This window comes from Procambarus clarkii, chromosome 8 (genome assembly GCF_040958095.1).
Source record: "Procambarus clarkii isolate CNS0578487 chromosome 8, FALCON_Pclarkii_2.0, whole genome shotgun sequence".
Classification (NCBI taxonomy): Eukaryota; Metazoa; Arthropoda; class Malacostraca; order Decapoda; family Cambaridae; genus Procambarus; species Procambarus clarkii.
In genome coordinates, this window is record NC_091157.1 from 45,964,976 (window position 1) to 45,980,467 (window position 15,492).

Below are 15,492 nucleotides of genomic sequence, written 5' to 3' on the forward strand. Positions count from 1 at the left end.
CATATATTTATATATACTTGCCTATATATGGCTATATATCGCCTGCCTCTTGGGTTGTATACCCTGTGGTGGTCTTTTTATCGCTTGACGATATTGGGTAGTGTCAGCCTGTTGGTGGAGAGTAGTGCACACTGCTCCCTCCTTGTCTTCATTAATTATTGAATAATGTATGACGCAGGGAGGGAGGGAGGGAAAGAGGAAGGTAAATGGAGGTAAAGAGGGGAAGTGAGGTAAATAAGGGGGTGGGAGGGAGGGAGATAGATGGAGGAGGGAGGTAAATAATTTAGGGGGAGGGATGGAAGCAATGGAAAGGTCAAATAAATGGGTAAGGGAATTAGTGAGAGAGTTTTGAAGGAAGAGGAGGAGGAAGGGAGAGAGGGAGGGAAAGAGGAAGGGAGAGAGGGAGGGAGAAAGAGATTCGAGTGAAGTAATTAGAAATACAATAATGAAAAAATTAATGATAAGAGATGGAATAAAAGATATAAAAGATGGGTAAAGAATAACGGAATAGAATAATAACAAGAAGAAAAAAATGAACAGAAAGAAGTGAAGAAAGAGAAAATAAGAACATAGAGAAATAAAGTAGTAGCCAATAAAGACGAGAGAGAGAGAGAGAGCGGAAAGATTTTATTATTAAAATCTTTACTGACAAAAATGAATTGCAATTTTTGTCTAATCTGAGATGCAGAACTTGGGGGAGAAATAAACAGAACTAGTGAAGAACATGACGCAAGAACTAGTGAAGAGCATGACGCAAGAACTAGTGAAGAACATGACGCAAGAACTAGTGAAGAACATAACGCAAGAACTAGTGAAGAACATGACGCAAGAACTAGTGAAGAACATGACGCAAGAACTAGTAAAGAACATGACGCAAGAACTAGTGAATAACATGACGCAAGAAGCAAGAATTAGAACGAGAGAGAGAGAGAGAGAGAGAGAGAGAGAAAGAGAGAGAGAGAGAGAGAGAGAGAGAGAGAGAGAGAGAGAGAGAGAGAGAGAGAGAGAGAGAGCGAACCTTTAATCTACACCGAAGCAGTGGTGCCAAATCGGCCTCTTATCTCACGTCGATCACTTCCCAATTGAAGATGAAGATGAATGCCTTTATAGATAGTGAAGGTGATGCTGGCGTATAAGGTAGGAGGCTACAGTGACCAGATCAGGTGAACCAAACATCCTACAGAAAACTTGTATCCTTGGCTTTGTAATGGAGACAGCAAAGAGGGACGAGTTGGTAATACTGACATTCTCGGAAAATTAATCGATTTCCTGAGAGAATTGGCAGCACTGATACTATATATATATATATATATTATATATATATATTTGTATCAACCCATATATTTGATATCAACATATCATGATAGATATATTTGTATCAACCCATGTATATCTTGTAACCATCAAATGCATAATAAAGCACAAAAAATATTTAAGGAAGGGGGTGGTAGGAGAAAAGCACACAGAAACTGTATTGGAGGGGATCTAAACATTCCCTCTAATGCGTTATGCGTGGTTTCCTCCGAGGCTATGGGTCCCCCTTCTTCCAGCTAGAGGTGGTACTCCCTTCCTATATATATATATATATATATATATATATATATATATATATATATATATATATATATATATATATATATATATATATATATATGTTGTTGAATATGACCGAAAACGTATGATTAATCATTCTAATACGAATTTTCTCAATATTTCTTATGTTTTTCTTCACTGTCGGTGGTAAATTGAAATTTTCTCAATCCAAATACTGCAAATTTTGTGTACATGTTTTCAATTTATTATTTTGTGGTTCATTCATTTATTTACATGAATGTTCCTTCATTTATTGATCTACTACTCCGTTTCTACTTGAATTAACTCCCTTGTTCCTCGTCTTAAATTAATCCAAGTCTCCTTATCTTTCTTTACTTCCTCTGATTCTTCTTTTAAGAACATAAGAACATAAGAGTGAAGGTAACTGCAGAAGGCCTATTGACCCATACGAGGCGGCTCCTATTTATATCCAACCTTTTCCTTTTGCTTGTTTCTCAAAACATATGTATTTCCTCATGACTTTTTAAGTGTTTGTTGTCATCTTTGATCATACGCTATAATACAATTCTTGCCAGACTTCTGGGGCCAGATTCACGAAGCAGTTACGCAAGCACTTACGAACCTGTACGTCTTTTCTCAATCGTTGGCGGCTTTGTTTACAATTATTAAAGAGTTAATGAGCTCCGAAGCACCAGGAAGCTGTTTATAACAATAACAACAGTTGATTGGCAAGTTTTCACGCTTGTAAACTATTTAATAAATGTAACCAAAGCCGTCAAAGATTGAGGAAAGATGTACACGTTCGTAAGTACTCGCGTAACTGCTTCGTGAATCTGGTTCCTCAGGTTTTGCCTTTCACAATACGTAATGGCCTTGTTCTCAGTATATAGGGGAAACATATCTAATATAATGGCGCGCCCATATTATACAACTCCCCCATGTGACGTTTCCGGGAAATTGTTCTCCCTGTTCTTAAGCCTCCGAACTATTAACATTGGACAAGTAATGTTCTCCTTAGGGCTTCAGCCCGGAAGAAAATTCTTTTGTTTTGTTTTCGTGGCTGAAAATAAGTTTTGGGTGAGGCTCGAGTTTGTTGACATGTGGTCCAAGTGTCTAGGGGGATCCCTGCTGTTTCTTACCTCTCATGCCATCCCTTCCAGGGGCTCTGTAGTCATACTGGCTTAGAGCTCTCTCTTCATTCTGGCTTAGAGCTCTCGCCTCATACTGGTTTAGAGCTATTTCCTCATACTGGCTTAGAGTTCTTTCCTCATAATGGCTTAGAGCTCTCTCCTCCTACTGGCATTGAGCTCTATCCTCATACTGACTTTGAGCTCTTTCCTCATACTGGCTTAGAGCTCTCTTCTCATACTGGCTTTGAGCTCAATCCTCATACTGACTTTGAGCTCTTTCCTCATACTGGCTTTATGCTCTATCCTCATACTGACTTTGAGCTCTATTCTCATACTGGCTCTGAGCTCTTTCCTCATACTGGCTTAGAACTTTCTCTTCTCATGCTGGCTTAGAGCTCTCTCTTTGTAATTACAGTGCCTTAAGGTATGCCGCTTGGGCATCGGAAAACCTTCCCAGTGTCTCAGCATAATTAGCAAAATATCTCCAGTTTTGTTGACCAGACCACACACTAGAAGGTGAAGGGACGACGACGTTTCGGTCCGTCCTAGATCATTCTCAAGTCGGTGGTCCAGGACGGATCGAAACGTCGTCGTCCCTTCACCTTCTAGTGTGTGGTCTGGACCACATTCTTCAGCCTCGTTATTGTGACTCATCGCCTGCATATCTCGAATTTTGTTTACAATTTCGAATTTCAATTTTCTTGCGCGAATTTTTGTGTTTATTCCTCTTAGTATACATTGACGTTAGCACAAGAATAATTTGATTATTGTTAACTGTGCAAAACTATTGATAAGTTTACATCACTTTATTCAATTTTTGATCAAATTTGTATCACAATGAAAATTTGGATTTTTATAAAAAAATAATAAATTTCGCTGTGTCAGGTTCCTGTTTGTTCAGTATCCTCTTTGCAAACACGTGTATGAGCAAATGATTGATGCAAAAAAAAAAGCTCATCACTTTTAGTTAACGATTGGCTGCTCATTTCCCCACTCCCAGTCTATCTCTTTCCTCTTCCTCTCTCGTGATTGGTCAGTAGCGTCCGTGCCAAATTTATTTCCCCTTTTCCGTTGCGGTTCACTCGTTAGTTTGGTGCGACCTGACGATTAGGCAGTTTGCGGTCAAACTTATTTGACGCCTAGTTTAGGCTGAATTGTGTGTGTGTGTACTCACCTAGTTGTGTTTGCGGGGGTTGAGCTTTGGCTCTTTGGTCACGCCTCTCAACTGTCAATCAACTGGTGTACAGATTCCTGAGCCTACTGGGCTCTATCATATCTATATTTGAAACTGTGTATGGAGTCTGCCTCCACCACAGTTTGTGTGTGTGTGTGTGTGTGTGTGTGTGTGTGTGTGTGTGTGTGTGTGTGTGTGTGTGTGTGTGTGTGTGTGTGTGTGAAACTGTTAGAGTAGCGTGTATCAGTAGTAACTACTGGTGTGCACGTAATGTGAGGGATAAACTTGATTTTCTTGTAGTTAATAACTTGTAATAATAACTTGTAGTTATCTCTAGAATAGTTTGAGCTGCCTTATGAGTTATTGCTGAGGTTCTTCTGTAGCTGCAAAGTGAGTTTGTTTCTTAAATTCTGTGTTTAGTAATTCTTCCTGTTTGTCTGCCTGTCTAATTTCTCTGTCTGTCTATCTGTCTCTCTCTCTCTCTCTCTCTCTCTCTCTCTCTCTCTCTCTCTCTCTCTCTCTCTCTCTCTCTCTCTCTCTCTCTCTCTCTCTCTCTCTCTCTTTCTCTCTCTCTGTTTTTTCTCTCTCTTTCTCTCTCTCTCCCTCACTCGCCCCCTCTCCCCTCTCTGTTTTAAACTAAGACTTAAGACTTCATAAGAGTTTTTCATTATACCTAGTGAAGCTACAAGCAAGAGCTGTTATCCTGCTTCAGCTCATCTGAAGCCTGCTTCTAGAGACTCATTTATTTCATGAGAGTGTATTTGAAACTATCACATAGTGAACTGTCATGTAAGGAACCTGGTGAAACTGCAAGCAAGAGCTGTAATCCTTCCTCAGCTCAGTTGAAACCTACTCCTAGAGACCCATTCATTTCGATAGCCGTTTATATATGCATCAATATGAATAAACTTCATTCGTTAACAACATTAGGTAACAATCATATAAGGAACAGGATGAGCCTGTAGCCAACTGTGTGCCAGAGCCTTCATGGGATCAGTTGACCTGATCTCCCGTGTATCAATCAGGGAGACCTGATCTCCCCTACATCAATGCTGAGCGAACAAGTTCCAGATGCGAATCAGCCTAGGAATGAACGATCGTTGATGGAGTGATGTTCTTGAGAATGGCATCAACAGCATGAGACTGTTGATGATGATGTGTACTTTGGAACTTTGATGATGTTTTACAGGAACTTTGATGTTTTACAGGAACTTTGATGATGTTTCACAGGAACTTTGATGATGTTTCACAGGAACTTTGATGATGTTTCACAGGAACTTTGATGATGTTTCACAGGAACTTTGATGATGTTTTACAGGAACTTTGATGATGTTTCACAGGAACTTTGATGATTGCCTTATGCATAACAGTAAGACCACCAACGTCACGACGGTGTTGCAGGCATCACTGATGTTCAGGTCGTTCCCACCAGACTCGCACAAGTACTTGAGATGAACCTTCTTGCCCGTCTCTCTACACTTTGTCCAACAGTCTGATGATTGATGGGAGGCAGGCGATCCAGGAAAGGGGTACATAAATGAGATCGAACTCTCTATGTCTCTAACTCTCTCTCTCTCTCTCTCTCTCTCTCTCTCTCTCTCTCTCTCTCTCTCTCTCTCTCTCTCTCTCTCTCTCTCTCTCGCTCTCTCTCTCTCTCTCTCTCTCTCTCTCTCTCTCTCTCTCTCTCTCTCTCTCTCTCTCTCTTTCTCTCTCCCGGCCTCTCGTGTAATTTGTTCACGGCTCATGGATAGCATCATGAATCTTGATCTGACACAGGAATTATACCCTCCCTTATCTTGCTCTCTCCTCTATTTCCCCATTCTTTACTTCTCTTTCCCTACTTCGTCCTCGTGGATTCTCTCATTTGTGTTTTTATCTCTCTTTTATCTTCCTCTATATTGTCTTCCTTTTTATCATCTCCTTTGTGGTTATCTTCTCGGTTATTCCTTTCTGGATTTTTTTCTGCTCAGTTCCATTTCTCTTCATATTGTTTACCTTCTCATTATCTCAGTTCCTTCTTCCTGCTTTGTTTATTAAGCATCTTTATCTTTTTCCATGATTTGTTGGTTGTGTTTGATTATATATTCCTGTTGTTTGTCCTTGTTTATCTTCTATTTTCTCTCTTCACCAATTTCATCCCGTTTATATTCTCTTCCATTTGTTTTTTTTCCTTTACTCTTACTCTTTCTTCCTGTTATGCTCTCTAACCACTTGGGGTAGACGGTCTCGCTTCATGCAGGTAGGTGTTCAATCCCCGACCGTCCAAGTGGTTGAGCACCATTCCTTCCCCCCCCCCCCTCCGTCCTATCCCAAATCCTTATCCTGATCCTTTCCCAGTGCTATGTAGTTGTAATGGCTTGGCACTTTCCCACTGTTAATTCCCTCCCCTTCCCTCCCGTTTACATATGCTTCCATTTGCACGTCCTCTTTCCCTCTTCTTTTCCCTCCTTTCCTATATTCTCCCTTCCCATCCTCCGTGTGAGTAAGATCTCGAGATATCACGTGTTATATTTCTAGCCGGACAGGAGAGGGGTGGGAGGGATGAGAAGAGAGAGAGAGAGAGAGAGAGAGAGAGAGAGAGAGAGAGAGAGAGAGAGAGAGAGAGAGAGAGAGAGAGAGAGAGAGAGAATAGGATGAAGAAAGATATAAAGAATAAATGGGTGGATGATGGAGGACTAAAAATGGATGATGTGGTGGAAGTGTAGAGAGATTTCCCGTGAATGGAAGGGGAATTGTGAGAGAGAGAGAGAGAGAGAGAGAGAGGAAGGGGAGGCAGAGGCACTGATAGGAAGGAAGGAAGGAAGGAGGGGGGTGCTAAGGGAAAGGGGAAGGGGGGGGGGAGTCGAACGATCACCGCCCGTAATAGCTATTGGGGAACAATTAGAGATAATTTGGTTACGCTGATGGTTAGGTGTTTAGCTGGAGCGGGCGGGGTTGGTTAGACCCATCATTCGCGTCACAGGCGGCCATGATTGGTTACCATGTAAGAGAAACTTACTTCACGATTGGTCGCGATTCTGGAGAACTATGTCCTGATTGGTCGCGATTTTGTAGAACTATGGCCTGATTGGTCGCGATTTTGGAGAACTATGTCCTGATTGGTCGCGATTTTGGAGAACTATGTCCTGTTTGGTCAATATTCAGTTGATAACTCGTTGCTTGATTGGTCAAGTTTTAACTGAAGTTAGAAGATTATTTAGCCAAGAAATTAGTTTAAGAGTTGACCAGATAATTTCAAGAAAACTGGAAAGTGAGTTTTGTAATTAAAGTAAAACTAATTGATAATTGCAAACCAAATGATAATTGCAAACCAAATGATAATTGCAAACCAAATGATAATTGCAAAATACTTAAATCAAGATGGGAGTTAAAGGGTTGTTTAGATACTTGAAAACAAGGCATAAAATGGTTCCTACTTTTGAACAGGAAATGAAAAAGGGTTCTGATTCCTAGTTTTGAACAGGAGATGAACAGGAGTTCTGGTTCACGAAGATGACGAAGGAGAACACAGAAACGAATGGAAGAGGAACCAAAAGTGGTCATTGATTAGAAAACTAGGCAAAGAAAGGTCAATAAAGAGAGGCAGAAGGGAAAAAAAGAGAAGATTGAAAAAGAGGAGAATAGGCAAAAGTAGAGATAATGAAGTGGAAAGGTATGGAAGAGATAAATGGACGAATAAAAGAATATGGTAGGATTGAGAAGGGAACAGGTAAAGGAGAACATTATGAGTGACGATAGAAAAGACAAGAGATAGAGAAGATAATCCGAAGTGGAAGGGAATAGTGGACGGGAGAGCAAGAAGGGAAAGTTGAGGAATGGAAGAGGAATGGAAGAGGAATGGTAGCAGCGACGAGGAGTACTGAAGAAGGGGAGGGGTGGGGGGAGGTAGGGAAGAGAAGTAGGGCAAGAAGAGTGGGAGAGGAGGGAGGAGAGTAGGGTATGGGGAGAGAGAGAGGAGGGTGGGGAAAGGGAGAGGGAGAGGGAGAGGGAGAGGGAGAGGGAGAGTGCAGTAACTAGGCTGAGACTGTTGTGGATGGCAAGGAATTACGGCTCACACACACACACACACACACACACACACACACACACACACACACACACACACACACACACACACACACACCAGGTGAGGGTCACCCATCTCACCCTCACACACATATATTCTACGATAAGAACACTCATACCCATTTCCATAGACGCTCTCTGTGGTGTAATTCTTTCTCCTTACTCACCACATATTCCAGATGACATTACTCATTTTTCTCTTTACACCTTCCAGGTTGATTCAGCAACGGCTTCGCTTCGTACAGGTGAGTGTTCAATCCCCGATGGTCCAGTCGATTAGATACAAATTCTTCACTCTGTCCTCATATCCGAGGTCTTACCCCTGTCCTCATATCACTTCTATGTGCCATGTAATCCTACATGCTAATCTAATAAATTAGCTTACCTTATCCTTGCCCAACATACGCAAGGTAAGGTGCTTCTCTCTCACAGTCTCTCACCGTCTCTCACTGTGCCTCACCGTCTCTCACTGTCCCAACTGCCCTGTCATCAACGCTTACCTTGCTCAGGTAAACAAGGACTTAGCCTTTTAAATCCCTCTCTTGTCGTCAACTTTAATAAAGACGATTAAAAAGTCTGGAAAGTTTTTCGTCACTCTAGAATATAACGCAATGAAAGCCGGGATCATATTTCAGGTTTTTACAACCTTTTCTAAATAAAAATAACCTTAAATTTATTATTCTCTTTAATTTTTTTTTCTAGACACACAAGTATTGAATATATAGTTCAGATTTGTTTTCTTGTTTGCCGTAAACAAGTTGGATTTTTTTTTGACAATAATTGTGGATAGGTTAGTTAAATAGTGCTTAAAGGGCTGACAGTTGTATAGAGGAACTACAGAGGATTACATTCAACGGCCTCGTTACAGTCAGAGCTAACAACAAGGTTGCTATAACAAGGGTTTATGCTGTACTCTCTTAGTATGATGGGGGATTGCATTGTATTGTGCTGGTGAGACGAATATTTACACTAATATATCCGTGTAACCGGGGTTTAAACTGGAATATGATCGTGTAACCGGGGTTTAAACTGTATTATGTCCGTGTAACCGGGGTTTAAACTGTAGTATGTCCGTGTAACCGGGGTTTAAACTGTAATATGTCCGTGTAACCGGGGTTTAAACTGTAATATGTCCGTGTAACCGGGGTTTAAACTGTAATATGTCCGTGTAACCGAGGTTTAAACTGTAATATGCCCGTGTGACCGGGGTTTAAACTGCAAATATGTCCGTGTAACCGGGGTATAAACTGCAAATATGTCCGTGTAACCGGGGTATAAACTGTAATATGTCCGTGTGACCGGGGTATAAACTGTAATATGTCCGTGTAACCGGGGTATAAACTGTACTATATTGAAGGTGCGAGGGTGGGTAATTACAGTATTGCAGTATGGTAATGTACCATACTGTACCATACAGCAGCAGCGACAGTCTTCAAGGACAAGAGGATAACAAACTTAAAGTATTCCTGTCTTGAAGATAACACCATTCGACGCTTGGGTCAAGCCAAGACTCCGGAAGCAGTCACTTATACTAGAGGAAGAGAAGCTGAAGTCAGCACTACACAAGTCAAAAACAGTGAGACAATGCAATGAGCTACGACTCTGCTACATCGTAGCTCAATCGATTAAAGAAGCGTCTGGGATCCTCTTGGACGTAGGTTCGAACCCTCGTCACGGCCTTTGTGGATTAGTTCAAATGCACAGTCTGCGATTATATCCAGTTTACACCATCGAAGATTGTGAAATTTGAGCAGTGCTACCCCCGCCGCCCCCCCCCCCATTGTCTCTATCAGTACGCCAAAACATCAAATTTTGACGTTTAATCCCTCATCACCCTGTCCTCATCACGCGTTGTTGTTGTTGCTGTTGTTTTAGATTTAGCTACTCAGAACGAAATGTCTATGTAGCACGGGCTATGGTGAGCCCGTCATCACGCTTTCATATCCCTTTCTTATTTACATCCCCCCCCCCCCGCCCTTCCTGACTTCACTCACCTTCACCACACCCTCACCACACCCTCACCACACCCTCACCACACCCTCACTACACCCTCACCACACCCTCACCACACCCTCACCACACCCTCACTACACCCTCACCCTCTCTCCCTATGAAAGCACTAACTCTGTTTGATCTGAGATTAACTTTGCAGGCGAAAAGATATTAACATATAGAGTTTTGTTTATGTTCTCGACAAGACCGGTGTTTGTCTCACGTGCAAAACTTACGATTTTGAAGATATTCTCTGGCACGGCACTCTACCTGAGGACACAGAAAATACACATTAGTCGAGGAGACTGGAATTAAAGCAGATCAGTATCATTATTTTATGAATGCTTTAAAATCTGCATTTGCTGTAACGTGTCACGAGTTTGTCTTATTTCTGGAACATGAGGGGAAGCAGTTAGATGTTCTTCGAACACAGAGACAGAGCGAATAACTGTCAGGAAAATTGTGAATGTAATTAGTTCTACAGAAGAAAAGGAGCAGAAAGGGTAATGATCACATCATACAAAATACTGCAGAAAATAGACAAGATTGACAACGACAGCCTTATTAAATTAAAAGGAAATAAAATGTCAGAAGAAGTTGAAAATTCAAACAAACTTACGGAAATGCTCATAAACTTTATAGGTTGTCAAGAAATATAACACACTGAAAGAAGACGTCGAGAAAGCCACCTCTATCCACAACCTCAAAAGCAAGTTGGACACAGAACTTAGCATCAGGATATTTCCAAACGCCCTGATACGTGAGTATTGAGAGGTAAGCCTGCATTAGCTCGCAGATTACAGGAGAACGGGGCGTTGGCTGCTGGTAGGTGAGTTTGACCGGGCTTTATCGATTTTCAACCACACGCGTACTGACACTACGAGAGTGTAATACTTTGCTAACCTTACACTACGTGAACCTAATACTTAGGTAACCTTACACTACGTGAACCTAATACTTAGCTAACCTGACACTACGTGAACCTAATCCTTTGCTAACCTGACACTACGTGAATTTAATACTTTGCTAACCTGACACTACGTGAACCTAATACTTAGCTAACCTGGCACTACGTGAACCTAATACTTTGCTAACCTGACACTACGTGAACCTAATACTTTGCTAACCTGACACTACGTGAACCTAATACTTTGCTAACCTGACACTACGTGAATTTAATACTTTGCTAACCTGACACTACGTGAATTTAATACTTTGCTAACCTTACATTACGTGAACCTAATACTTTGTTAACCTGACACTACGTGAACCTAATACTTTGCTAACCTGACACAAGCTTAACTTAACACACTCACCAACGCGACTCACGACAAGTCATTTTCGAGGTAATTGTCGCAGCAAACACCATCAGACTCACCACAGGGAGCTGACAACTGCAGCTGACAGCCCGCGATATTTGCCACGCTCCCTCGCTGATAGGGTGGTGGAAGGTCTGACAGGGCGAGGCGAGGGCTGGCAGGGTGAGGATAGGGCTGACAGGCTGGGGGGGAAAGCTGGCAGGATAGTAGGAGGGCTGTCAGTGGGTAGAAGAGCTGATAGTATAGGAAAATGACTGGTGATCTGCAGTACGTAACTGTCGGTGCAACAAGGACTTTGGAGGCTGTGTGTTTGCGACCGAAATACGCCATTATGGCTGTACAAGTCGTGGGAAATAGGTAGAAACCGTGGGAGAAGCTCAGAGGTCGTGGGAAATAGGTAGAAACCGTGAGACAAGCTCAGAGGTCGTGGGAAATAGGTAGAAACCGTGAGACAAGCTCAGAGGTCGTGGGAAATAGGTAGAAACCGTGAGACAAGCTCAAAGGTCGTGGGAAATAGGTAGAAACCGTGAGACAAGCTCAGAGGTCGTGGGAAATAGGTAGAAACCGTGAGACAAGCTCAGAGGTCGTGGGAAATAGGAAGAAACCGTGAGACAAGCTCAGAGGTCGTGGGAAATAGGAAGAAACCGTGAGACAAGCTCAGAGGTCGTGGGAAATAGGTAGAAACCGTGAGACAAGCTCAGAGGTCGTGGGAAATAGGTAGAAACCGTGAGACAAGCTCAGAGGTCGTGGGAAATAGGTAGAAACCGTGAGACAAGCTCAGAGGTCGTGGGAAATAGGTAGAAACCGTGAGACAAGCTCAGAGGTCGTGGGAAATAGGTAGAAACCGTGAGACAAGCTCAAAGGTCGTGGGAAATAGGTAGAAACCGTGAGACAAGCTCAGAGGTCGTGGGAAATAGGTAGAAACCGTGAGACAAGCTCAGAGGTCGTGGGAAATAGGAAGAAACCGTGAGACAAGCTCAGAGGTCGTGGGAAATAGGAAGAAACCGTGAGACAAGCTCAGAGGTCGTGGGAAATAGGAAGAAACCGTGAGACAAGCTCAGAGGTCGTGGGAAATAGGAAGAAACCGTGAGACAAGCTCAGAGGTCGTGGGAAATAGGTAGAAACCGTGAGACAAGCTCAGAGGTCGTGGGAAATAGGAAGAAACCGTGAGACAAGCTCAGAGGTCGTGGGAAATAGGTAGAAACCGTGAGACAAGCTCAGAGGTCGTGGGAAATAGGTAGAAACCGTGAGACAAGCTCAGAGGTCGTGGGAAAATAGGGAAAATATGAAAGGTCACGGGGAAACACAGTCTGGTATCGGGAAATTCGCATATTGTAATTTAGATTTGAACTGAACCCATGACCTATATTAACAGGAGTTTGAGAAAATACATACAGTGTGGTGAAATTATTTACTGGCAAATATATACTGAGTAACGACCCCAGTCTCTGCCTTGTCTATTCCGCTTAGAATTTTCAATGTGGAGATCATGATTTCTCTTTTTATTGTCTTTCAGTATCGGGGATTTAACGCCTCTATAATCTTTCCTTGTAGATCAAACCTCATAATTCTGGTACTGTTCTGCTGATATACCCGTGGATTTTATTCATTTTTTTTTTTTAATGAAATATGGATTTTATGCCTCCATATTGTCCATTTGTAGCTTCGTATTGTTTACTTTGACTGAAATATGTATTATATATTGTCTTATGAATAGTATCTTCATTTTACAGTTTTTTTTATCATTAATTTCAGATCAATAGGTTTTATACCTACGTAATTTATTTTTTGAATTTTCATTGGGAATAATGAATAAATTGCAGTATGTTATATGTATTTATTTTCTAAATAAATTAAATAACACAGTCCTGGTCCAACTGTTTCCAATTATTGTCGTCCAGTGTTTAGTTTAGTTTAGTTCATTTATTATGCACCCCATACCCATGTTGTGGGCGGTGGTGGAAAGGGTTACAGAGGCACATAATGGGCTCAGGGACTGAACCCATTATGTGCTCCCAACTCCTTTGTTATTTGTTGACTCTGTTTTTAAAACTGATTCTAAACTAGTTCTATAACTTCCCTTCGTGCCACTTGCTTTCTGCCCGTACCAGGACCTCGCTTCTCTGTCGCTTATCAGCGTATCTAAGTTAATATGATAAGGGTCTGCCCACTGGCTTTCCTAGTACCATAATGACTATGCCGGGGGAGCCGGTCGGCCGAGCGGACAGCACGCTGGACTTGTGATCCTGTGGTCCTGGGTTCGATCCCAGGCGCCGGCGAGAAACAATGGGCAGAGTTTCTTTCACCCTATGCTCCTGTTACCTAGCAGTAAAATAGGTACCTGGGTGTTAGTCAGCTGTCACGGGCTGCTTCCTGGGGGTGGAGGCCTGGTCGAGGATCGGGCCGCGGGGACACTAAAAAGCCCCGAAATCATCTCAAGATAATCTCAAGATATGCCAGCGATGGCCTAGAAGTGCTGAATGGTTCTTAAGACTTACATGCTGCCAGCACATAGTAACTCTCCTGGATTGTACCTGAATTGTGCTCGTGGTATGTACTAGTTCATCCAGTGGGGAGACCATACCCGCCTAGGTTCGAATCCTTGAGGGTTCATTACAGGATACAATAGTTTACAGTTTAGTATACTTTTTGAAGATTAGTTGATTAACAAGATAGGGCCCAAGTAATTTCCTGTTCTATTTTCCTTTGTGTTATTTTCACATTATTCATCATGTGTTCAATTCTTGGTGATTAACACATTTGCACCTGCAAATACAGGTGTATTTTCTTGTGTTGCGTCCCGGCGGGTGTATTGCGTGGCGAAAAATATGTATAATACAAAGCAAGACGGGACGGCAATCTAAAATAATTAAGATATATTAAATGCAGAGGACGGGTCGCTAAATGTATAGAAAACGAGGATACCTTTGTTTCAGGGTAGCCTGAGGCAAAAAATTGTAGGTAAGCGTGTGAAACTAAATCACGATTTCTCTCTGTCTCTCTCTCTCCTTCTCTGTCTCTGTCTCTCTCCTTCTCTCTCTCTCTCTCTCTCTCTCTCTCTCTCTCTCTCTCTCTCTCTCTCTCTCTCTCTCTCTCTCTCTCTCTCTCTCTCTCTCTCTCTCTCTCTGTGTCTCTGTCTCTCCCTCTCTCTCTCTCTCTCTCTCTCTCTCTCTCTCTCTCTCTCTCTCTCTCTCTCTCTCTCTCTCTCTCTCTCTCTCTCTCTCTCTGTGTCTCTGTCTCTCCCTCTCTCTCTCTCTCTCTCTCTCTCTCTCTCTCTCTCTCTCTCTCTCTCTCTCTCTCTCTCTCTCTCTCTCTCTCTCTCTCTCTCTCTCTCTCTGTCTCTCTCTCTCTCTGTCTCTCTCTCTCTCTTTCTTTCTCTTCCCCTGCTTATTAACCTTTTCAACACCACCTATTCACTCCTCGTTTTCCCCCTAACTAAATGTACTTACCCCCCACCCTCTCCCTCTTCCCCTCTCCCTCTTCCCCTCTCCCTCCCCCCACTCCCCTCCGACCCATTCTTGTCCTCCCTCATTCTCCTTTTATTCCATAAATGACCTGCAATCAATAAGGGTGTCAAATATGTTACCGTTGCTGGCCAGGTGATGGGGAGGTGGGGGGGGGGGGGGGGGGGGGTTAGCGGGGAGTGGGGGGGAGGTTTGAGTGTGGTGAAGAGGTAAGGGGAGGAGAAAGAGGGTGTAATTGGAGGGGGGGGGGGAGAATAAAGGGAGGGGAGGGGAATGGTGGTGTATTTACAGCCTCGTTCCTGTGCCAGGTAAGTCCACTACGGGCTCACCGTAGCCCGTGCTACTTGGAACGTTTTGTTCCATGCAGCGAATCTTAAATCTTAAAGTGTTTTAAGGCACTTACGCACGCCGTGGTACGCAATTGCATGACGATTGACGCCAAAAGTGCTGTCAAGCGACAAATACAGGATTTCACAAAAACATGCGTTGCTTTCAATAACATTAAACTGAAAAAAAAAACTTGAAATTTTAAGCTTAACAAATACAGCCTTGTGTGAAATGAAGAAATCTAAGTTACAAACCGCTGTAAGTTAAATAAAAATTGTCGTTACAGCTAACTCCGAGGCACTGGGTGGGTGTTGAGCAGTAAGGAATAAAATGCCTTGAAATAGGGAATTTGGTTTGTAAATACCTAGCATGCCAGCAAGTTATTAGTTCCCCCCGTGTAAGGGACGGCATGGCCGCCTGCCTGATATCAACTGACCTGAGACTGGGAGAGGAGTTGGGAGTGCATA

At 42.6% G+C, this 15,492-nt stretch overlaps 1 protein-coding gene across 4 annotated transcripts in view; it reads right to left on the reverse strand.

The window, feature by feature from the left end:
* ChAT (Choline acetyltransferase) overlaps positions 1–15,492 on the reverse strand; it is a 176,172-nt gene that overhangs the window by 135,530 nt on the left and 25,150 nt on the right. For 2 of the 4 annotated variants that reach the window (XM_069317901.1, XM_069317889.1), the window contains exon 2: positions 10,152–10,181. The exons of the other annotated variants lie outside the window; for them this stretch is intronic. The gene's annotated coding sequence lies outside the window, so the exon portion shown is untranslated. The remainder of the gene's footprint in view (positions 1–10,151; positions 10,182–15,492) is intronic. 4 annotated transcript variants of the gene reach the window in all.